The sequence below is a fragment of the Eurytemora carolleeae genome, unplaced genomic scaffold, assembly GCF_000591075.1.
Source record: "Eurytemora carolleeae unplaced genomic scaffold, Eaff_2.0 scaffold199, whole genome shotgun sequence".
NCBI classification, from domain to species: Eukaryota; Metazoa; Arthropoda; class Copepoda; order Calanoida; family Temoridae; genus Eurytemora; species Eurytemora carolleeae.
The window spans coordinates 226,939-236,758 of record NW_019396149.1 but is presented as its reverse complement, the minus strand read 5'-3'; the positions used below and the strand labels follow the sequence as shown (position 1 = coordinate 236,758).

Below are 9,820 nucleotides of genomic sequence, written 5' to 3'. Positions count from 1 at the left end.
GGAATTGGCATTGTTTGATTTCTTTTTTATCAGAAATAGCATAGAATAGAATAGAATAGAATAGAATAGAATAGAATAGAATAGAATATAATAGAATAGAATAGAATAGAATAGAATAGAATAGAATAGAATAGAATAGAATAGAATAGAATAGAATAGAATAGAATAGAATAGAATAGAATAGAATAGCAAAAAAATAGAATAAAAAGAAAAATGAAAAAAGTTAAGTTCTATAAATTGAGGTAATGAACAAAAAGAATACAATTCCCAAAATGGAATGGAATATGGAATATTAAAGTAAATTTTTACCATAATCTGAATATTTAAAACGATCCAAATAATTGTTATTTCTATCGGATGTTTCTGTAACAAACAATACCAAATCTAGATGAAGATCTGCCTCAAGTTAAACCATTTGCATGTGTTCGGTAACAATTTTTCCAAAGAATTGAGTTTTTGCCAAGGAACCAAAATTTTGTTTTCCCTAAATCTGCTTTTATAAAACAAACTGCAGATGCTAATCGATCCAACAGAATTCATAGTTTGAAATATCAAAAAATTCGGTTGCAAAGATTAGAGATTAAAAAATCCGAATTTGTGGCAAAAAACTTAGATCCTTTAAACAAACTGTAGAAACTGATTATTTTGATCTCTAAAATTTACATTTTTATATTCAAATATATATATATATATATATTTATCATTTTATATCAACAAATTGAGATTGATTTAGTTTGAATTAAATATAATGATAAACATTTTGCAAGTAAATTTATTTTCAAAAAGTATTCATATAATTTACTTTTCAAAATAAAAGCTTATAATTTTCTAAATTTATAAACCATCCTTTATTTTAGAAATGGAAGATACTCCCTTCTAAACATTGAATTCATAATGTGCATTAAAGATTTAAAAGTTGATAAGGTAAACATTTTTATTATTAAATAAAAAAAATTTAATTTTGATAAAAAAGAAATTTCTAAAATTTTCATTTTTAGTTTATCTCCAAGAAGATTTTCGATGAAGGTTTGTAAATTCTAAATAGTAATATTTTAATATTTCATCACATACAGGGTGTCTCACAAAACAGGACAGTTTGTAAATAGTTTTTGATGTCGTATTCCATACACTATATAAGTTATTATTAAAGGCTTTTTGCAGTGTATTTCGTTTAGAAAATCTTTTGCTCAAATATATTTTACTTTGAAAAGAATTTTACTATAAAATGACTCCTATAAAATATTCCTATTTTTGTCTTTGGTATTCTAACAACTTAACAATATATGGAAGAAGGCATTCTGAACTATAATTTACCAACTGTCATGTTCCGTACGGGACACCATGTAGTTGCTGGCAAAGTAATTAACTCTATCCCGGTTGGGCTATTTTTTTTTTTGAGTAGGATCGAGGTTGTTTAAAAGAATTATGTTCATCTGTTTTAAAAAATATACATAATTGTTGACTTTAAAAGTTAATATGATAAAATAAAAAGAGATCTAAATGGATATTTCTAACATTTATTCAATAAAAAACGAAAGTTTTGAAATAGTTTCCCAAGTGACGTTAAAATTGGTTGGTTTAGAAATTAACAAAAGGAATAAATGACGACTATTTGGGGGGACTTCATGGGAGTGATGTAGAGCTTCATGTTGGTGGAGCAGATCAACAGGTACATCGCGCTGAGTATCTGCGTCATCATCATAAAGGAGTCATGGGGGTGATGTAGAGCTTCATGTTGGTGGAGCAGATCAACAGGTACGTTGCGCTGAGTATCTGCGTCATCATCATAAAGGAGTCATGGGGGTGATGTAGAGCTTCATGTTGGTGGAGCAGATCAACAGGAACTGGCAAGAGAGGATTGATAACACCTGGCTTATCCAACCTAGTAGGCAGAGATCGCGGTTTTATCATGATGCGATTGAGCGATTATGTTGTCTCTGGATTACATGATAAACTGGGAACCCTTCGGATAGCACGACTGCTGCTAGCTGAGTATCTGCGCCATCATCATAAAGGAGTCAGGGTTGAGACAGAGTTGTGAATGTCTTGAGTGTTTATAGCCGACTGAATACCGGGAGCTGGGATGAACGGGGATTTGACATGTGTGGTGTGCTTGCTTCATTGCGGAAATGGATCCTGTGTACACACACATCTAGAGAATTAACGTCGGCATTTGAGTCGGTACAATCGTCTTCCTTATATTTCGAATTTGTTTTAACAATAATATCCTTTTATTTTAAATATAGAATTACAACTATAAAGCATCTCTTACCCCCTCTAAGTACTCTAAGTGAGGTGCTGATATGAGCCAGCATATTCAATTCAATATTCAATATTCATAATTAAGAAACTTGTTGTGTTGTTAATTTTGTGTATTTTTTGCTACAAAATACATTCAATTCAATTTATGAAATTGAACAATTAAACCAGAGGAAAATATTTCAGCTGAAGTTTTCCTGATCCAAAAATTGGGATATTTTGAAAAAATCCTTTCCAGAATTTTACTATTATTATAGGATCTTGGGAGAAATCCGAAGTTGAACTGGTTCTTAGACTTCCTAGCTATTATCCTCAAGCCACTCTATTGGGTAAAGTAATTAACTAGTTCTTAGACTTCTTAGCTATTATCCTCAAGCTATTATATTGGGTGAAGTAATTAACTAGTTCGTAATCTTCTTAGCGATTATCCAAAAGCACAAAAAAACATTAGTAGATGAATGTTTATAATTGTTGGGTATTGTCCTACATATTGTCCTACATATTGTCCTACATATTTTCCTACATATTTTCCTACATATTGTCCTACATATTGTCCAACATATTGTCCTACATATTGTCCTACAAATTGTCCAACATATTGTCCACCATATTGTTCCACATAGTGTCCGACATATTGTCCTACATATTGTCCTACATATTTTCCTACATATTGTCTTACATATTGTCCGACATATTATCCTTCATATTGTTCTACATATTGTCATACATATTGTCCTACATATTGTCCTACATATTTTCCTACAAATTTTCATACATATTGTCCTACATATTGTCCTACATATTGTCCTACATATTGTCCTACAAATTTTCCTACATATTGTCCTACATATTGTCCTACATATTGTCCGACATATTGTCCTACATATTGTCCTACATATTGTCCCACATATTGTCCTACATATTTTCCTACAAATTTTCCTACATATTGTCCAACATATTGTCCTACATATTATCCTACATATTGTCCTACATATTATCCTACATATTGTCCCACATATTGTCCTACATATTGTCCAACATATGGTCCTACATATTGTCCTACATATTGTCCAACATACTGTCCTACATATTGTCCTACATATTGTCCTACATATTGTCCTAAATATTGTCCTACATATTGTCCTACATATTGTCCTACATATTGTCATACATATTGTCCTACATATTGTCCTACATATTGTCCTACATATTGTCCAACATATTGTCCTACATATTGTCCTAAATATTGTCCAACATATTGTCCAACATATTGTCCTACATATTGTCCTACATATTATTCTACATATTGTCCTACATATTGTCCTACATATTGTCCTACTTATTGAAAATATGATGTCGTTCATTCCCATTAGGAAATGTATACAGGGTGACTCACAAAGTATGAAACTTCTCAGACAACTCTACGAAATTTATGTTTGTTCAGATATAGGATCTAATATTGGTTCCTTCGGTCTTGCGGCAGCTACTGCTAATTACAAGTAATATAAATATTTAAATTATGGATTAAATATTGCAACTTTAGGCCCCCTACTAAACTCAGATATAGCCGTAGCCCTAAAATTAAAGGGACTGTAAGCGTAATTTTAAGTGAACCTTCATTCAAAGATAACAATACCCGGTAAAAGATAAGATCGTTTTTCTGACGCGAAAATTGTCTGACTCCATTGTTTCTTGTAAGCAAGAAATACGCCAGTAACTTTTGCAGAGAACCCGCAAATGAAAATAAAAAATTTAAATAAACAAAATATGCAAATATATCAAATTCAGGCTTGATCAGTTATACATCGGCCGTTGCCGTCTTTGCAAGGATCGAGGTTCATTTGAAATTACGCTTACAGTCCTTTTGATTGTAAATCATGTAAAGTTTAAACTTGTTACTATGGATTCTGTATTTGGAATGAATAGTTTACATTTAAAGAATACTTTCATATGTGGAGTAGAAATTGTAGGGTTTGAAGGTATTAATGTGATAATTATGAGGCTCAGAGGTCATTTAATAGCGGCTCATCACAATCAAACACCCCTACCTCATCAGTTATTTTTCCATATATTTACAATCAATTTATTTCAATGACAATTATCTTCAATATTCTAGAGTTGTGTCTGTTGACCCCTCAACCTTAAATCTTGGATATCAAAGGAAAAATACAAATTTAGCTAATTTTAGACTAAAGTAGATACGTATCCATCTTTCAAGCATGGACAGTGCCCTTGGAGGAAAGAACAGAATTAGAAATAATCAACTTAATCTTTCTTATCTTTATAATAAAACAAGACATTATATATGTTCCCTCTTTTCGGCCAAACGGGTGGACCGAATGAGCTGACACACATGGGATTTAGTTAATTTCTAGACATTGTAATATTATTCCCAGGAAATCAATATCTCTCGGATCCAATTTTATATTATTATAAAGATTTATTCACACACAAAGATATAAATACATATATAAATGGTGTAGTTTAAATTTGTTTAAATAAATTTTTGAAAATACAGGTTTCCAAAGGAAAAGAGCAAAATATGCAAAATTATGCACAAATAGACAACATTGATCATTAATGATACATCACTCATTATATAACATATTTATCATTTCAGTTATTACGTAATCATCGAATCATTCAACATATAAATTATTCATTCTTGTAAAACCGGAACTTTCCATGCAAGTTCCAATAGGACATCAAAATATTTCATTTGTTTCTTAACTAACATTTTACTAAGATCCGAAGGATTTACAGAACAATCATTTGCAATAAAAAAATAAATTTCTGCCAAGAACTGTGATGAGGTCATTTTTACATAAATTAGAAAGAAATCTAATGCAAAGCTTAGAACTTGCTTCAATAGTCTCATAGAAAAACACACATCTACACACATCTGCTAGGTAACATAGTTTTTACATGTAAACATTGTGAAATACTTTAATCAAGTACGTATGCGTATCTCTAGGTACATTAAAAAGAATTCTAATGACAGTGTTCCATGCTGTATACAATTTTGAAACACATTGGGAACTCAAGTCCCAAATACTAGATCCATAAAAACTAGAACAATAAATATTATACAGTTTCAAAATAACATCAGGACTGTTAAAATAAAATTCTTGGTTAAGGGAATGAATTTTTGAAATGAAAATAGCTCGTTTTTTATTGCAATCTATGGTCATTGAATTATCACTTTGCAGAACATTTCCTAAATGTTTTAAGCATAGAGAATAGAATATATATTAGAGGGGAATTTAAACAATCTCTCGGTACGAATTTTTTCAGTCCCTTTCAGCCTGAAAGGGAGTTCAAAGTGTACAAATCATGTAAATGTTCACAAATTAAATGCAGTAGAGTACATTAATACAGTATGTTCCCTATAACTATCCATTTCAATTTCGAATTTTTTAAAGCTGTTAAATAAACTTAAGAGTTTTATGAGTTCAACTGTATAAAATGGATTAAAAATATTAAGTTTATGACCATCCTCAATTTTGGTGTAAAAAAAGTTGGACTATATGTTGATATCTTGAATATTTCTAAAATATTGGGTTTCCCTCTTTGATTACCTGCAGGCTACAATTATAAGAATATGCTTTTAATCAAAAATTCATTCAATAAAATTGGGGTTATTTCATTATAATTAATCCATTCTTTAGAAAAAATAAGGCATTTAGTTTTACATTTTTCGATTCGAATATTTGTACTTAATTTCAGTTTAGTAGCTTTGGCAGATGCCCATATAGACACCCTGGATTTGGCATCCAATCGTTGAACAGCGTAATATCTTGATAACTTTGTCAATGTAAATACAGAATAGCACAGGGGAAGAAATTGCTCCTTGTCTGACTCCATTTTGTACATTGAAGGTATTTGAGAACGCATTACCCCATCTAACATTACTTTTTTGATTTGAGTAAATGAACATTAAACACCTTAATGCTAGAGGTGAAACACCTCTCTCCAATAACTCTGAGAAGAGCACATCCCATGACACAAGATCAAATGCCTTACTCAGATCCATTGCAGAAACATAAACTGCTCTACCAGCTCTGTTGTAATAATCCACTACAGAGTTGTTCCCCAGCTGCACATTGTAGTACTGGCTAGCTTCTGAAAACCAAACTGAAGTTCATCTGTGGTCAGCTTATCAGTCTATAATTCATACCAACCGGTCAAACCATTTTAGAATCAAGCTGGCAATGGCAATTGCCCTGTAATTGTCACTGATAGCAATGACATCTAAGCTGTATAGAAAGCAATGTCATCTAACTTATATACAAATGAATTTTTAATATGGTGTCTTTATCATTTAACAATTAAATAAATTAAGAAATTTAATAACAAATGAACTTATGAAATATAAAATTATTCCCCAAAATGTCCAAAATGCAAAAATTTGGGCCTGATCGGTTCAGCCGTTTTGACGTTTATTGGATACAAACAAACAGACAAACAGACAAACACCAAGACAAGCCAAAGGAATTGAGTTTTTGCCACAACCTCAAATTTTCTAATTTCTATATCTCTGCAACCAGTGGGTGTAAACCTTTGATATTTCAAACTTAGATTATTTGACCTAACAGAATTAATAGTTTGAAATATCTAAGGTCTACGACATTGGGTTGCCAAGATATAGGGACAAGAAAATTTGAGTTTGTGGCAAAAACTCAGTTCCTTTATATATAGATATGGAGTTTGAAACTAAATATGTTCTAAAAGTCACTGTGCAGATTTGCCAATTGAGACGTATCAGTTATTCGCTCAATCAAGAGTAAATAATTTAAACTTCTTTATGTAAAATTGCCATCCCTAAATTGACAAGATAAAAATAATACTTACTTAGATTTAAACTTTTTTTTGAGACTTATTTATTGTATTTTCATTTTTGGATAGATTAAGTTCAGAATTACAGGGTACTCAAGAAAACATTAGGTTTATTGCAAACAGTGTCAGGTAAACTGCTTAAAGAGAATTTGACACTTCTTTCATGAGGTAGCATGTTAAATTGACAGCGGTACCTCTAAAAGCTTTGTCTGATCAAATATTAAAAATGAGGAGGTTCTCGAATTGAAATAAAAAAAAGAAAATTCCATAGATAAAGATAGATTGCGCACAAGACAACATTTGTCATCTTAAAAGATATAAATGTACAGAGATGTATTAAAGATATTCCTATTATATAGATTAACTAGGTCGGTTGTGAACATTGGCTGTTCTTATGTCATTGAGTACTTGTGGTGTACATGAGTTCTGTGAAAAGAAATTTAAGTTAGTTTAGTCCTTCTCATGTCCTTCTTCAATTCTCGTCAATATGATATATTGCTCAGTGAAATAATTTGATATTCTCAAATTAAAATTCACTCCTGAGTGGTTTAATAATTATGAAATCCATTAAAACACCAAACCACCCCGCTTATCATGGAAGTACACTTTGACCCCTAGAAGTATGAGTTCGCGGACTGTGCAATTCTTGGTGATTTTGCGTACATAAGCTATGTTTATTTATTTATCTATGGAAAGTTCTGAGAATTAAAAACACTTCTTCACCTAGAAATTACTGATCACATTTTTGATCAGATAAAGGTTTTAAAGGTACCGTTGTGAATCGGACCATGTGTGCACTCGAGATTACATGATTTCATTTATTTTTATTATTTTAGTGATGAGAAATGTTCCATGTACGCTTGGAACTGGAAACCTGATAATGAGGGTGAATACAGTTTTTACTTTATTTTTTACCCCAAAAATACTGAATCTTTCAACAGTAAAGTTTAGAGGGGGGGGATCAAATTAGATTTCACAGAATATAGTGATAAAAAGATTGCAAATAAACTGCATAAGTAAAATAAATTTTGACAAAAATGGCATTTATACAATTACTTAAATCATAGGTAGATGTTAGTTTTTTTTGTTAATTTGTCAATTTTTCTTGTAGGTGCTATGATATTTATCACTGAAGAACGTGCCAAGACAGTATCAGTAAGATTGTTTCTTCTTATTTTTTGTAATTTTTTAATACATACATTAACGATGAAGATGGGCACGTTCAATTTCTTTTATTTCGTTCATTCATTGTTTATGAAAGACACATTTCGGTCGTTTTCAATCTATTTCGTTCGTTTTCTTACTGAACAATCGTTTAGTAAAATTTCTTTCGTTCTTAAAATGTTGTTCGTTCAAAAAACGATGTCCATCTTTAACTAACGATATTTGTCGACTTTATTTTCGGTGACTTTACATCTAAAACCTTTTTATCTTCTGTGATTTCTCTGTAGAAGTGCTTGCGTGGATTTATAGAGAGACAAAGCAAATGAATTTGACAGAATTGAATTTTTCTGAAATGGACTGTAAGCGTAATTTCAAGTGACCATCCATGTTAAGAAGACAATGCCTGATTTTCAGCTGTACCCTTGAAACCTTTATCTGATCAATAATGTGCAGGGGAGGATATGGTCGTTTGTCAGGATTTGAAAGTGTTTATTTCTTATAATTATTATATATATTTTCTTGGAGTAGAAATGCTCAAGTCACTTTTGTACAGAAACAACAATTGAAAATAAACAGTTTTCAAAATTATAAAATTGATATCTAATTCATACTTGATCAGTCAAAGTTTACAAGGGTACCGTTGTATAGATCGGTGATTGCCATCTTTGCATGGAGTGTCATTTAAAATTACGCTTCCAATACCAATAAAAAAAATTAAGCTTCCTTATTGTTACTCGATCAGATTAAGGTTCAGAATGTAATTGTGAATAAACACGGGAATGGAGAGACGCCTTGAATATCATCTTTGATTTCCGATAATTAATAAATAAATCACATAATTAATAATTAATAAATGACATAAAATTCATCAAAAAAAGATTGAACGTCTAAATAGCTTTCAATAGTTTAGAATGTCTTCTTTCATAATTTGTTAAAATTTTTGAAACCAAAGACAATAATAAAAATATTATATAGGAGTCATAATATCGTAAAATTGATTTCAAATTAAAATATATTAAAGCAAAAGATTTGTTTAACAAAATAAACTGCAAAAAGCCTTTAATATCTAATACCATGCTTCGTGGGACACCCTGTATTAAACATTCGAACAGTTTTGTTGATTTTAAATAAACTGGAATCTGGACAAAGAAATGGAGTCTTTAGCTAGCTTAAATGAATTTTTATCACATTTTTAGAAATTTTTTAATATTTATTCCAATTTTTATAAAATGTCTTTGAAATAATGTTTGATTTCTCAGGCTGGCGAGCTAGGAGATAAAGTAAGATCAGTTCTGTTACAAGATCTACTGGATTCTGTTCAGACAGAAACTGTAATTATCAAAATAGACATTGAAGGGTTCGAGTGTAAGGTACATTTATGAAAAAATAGGACCCAAATTTTAGATTTTAAATTTTAAAAAATCGAAATTTTCTTAACCCTGGAGTTTTTTTTGTTAAATTATAAATATCTTAAATCAAATAACATTCAAATTTCAGGTCCTGCTACCATACCTTGAGAACAAAACTAAGGAATTCATAATTATAATTTTTTATCTAAACA

The 9,820-nt window shown here is 30.5% G+C and overlaps 2 long non-coding RNA genes across 2 annotated transcripts; both read left to right on the top strand.

Annotated features, from left to right (window-relative positions):
• The first annotated feature begins 386 nt into the window (after positions 1-386).
• On the top strand, positions 387-4,420 carry LOC111696500 (uncharacterized). Its single transcript, XR_002764100.1, has 6 exons — positions 387-428; positions 858-924; positions 999-1,026; positions 2,517-2,588; positions 3,704-3,758; positions 4,376-4,420. It is a non-coding gene; the product is annotated as an uncharacterized LOC111696500 (long non-coding RNA).
• Positions 4,421-7,162: 2,742 nt separating this feature from the next.
• On the top strand, positions 7,163-9,791 carry LOC111696499 (uncharacterized). The gene is made up of 5 exons (XR_002764099.1): positions 7,163-7,224; positions 7,932-7,981; positions 8,207-8,250; positions 9,519-9,629; positions 9,757-9,791. It is a non-coding gene; the product is annotated as an uncharacterized LOC111696499 (long non-coding RNA).
• Positions 9,792-9,820: the final 29 nt, after the last annotated feature.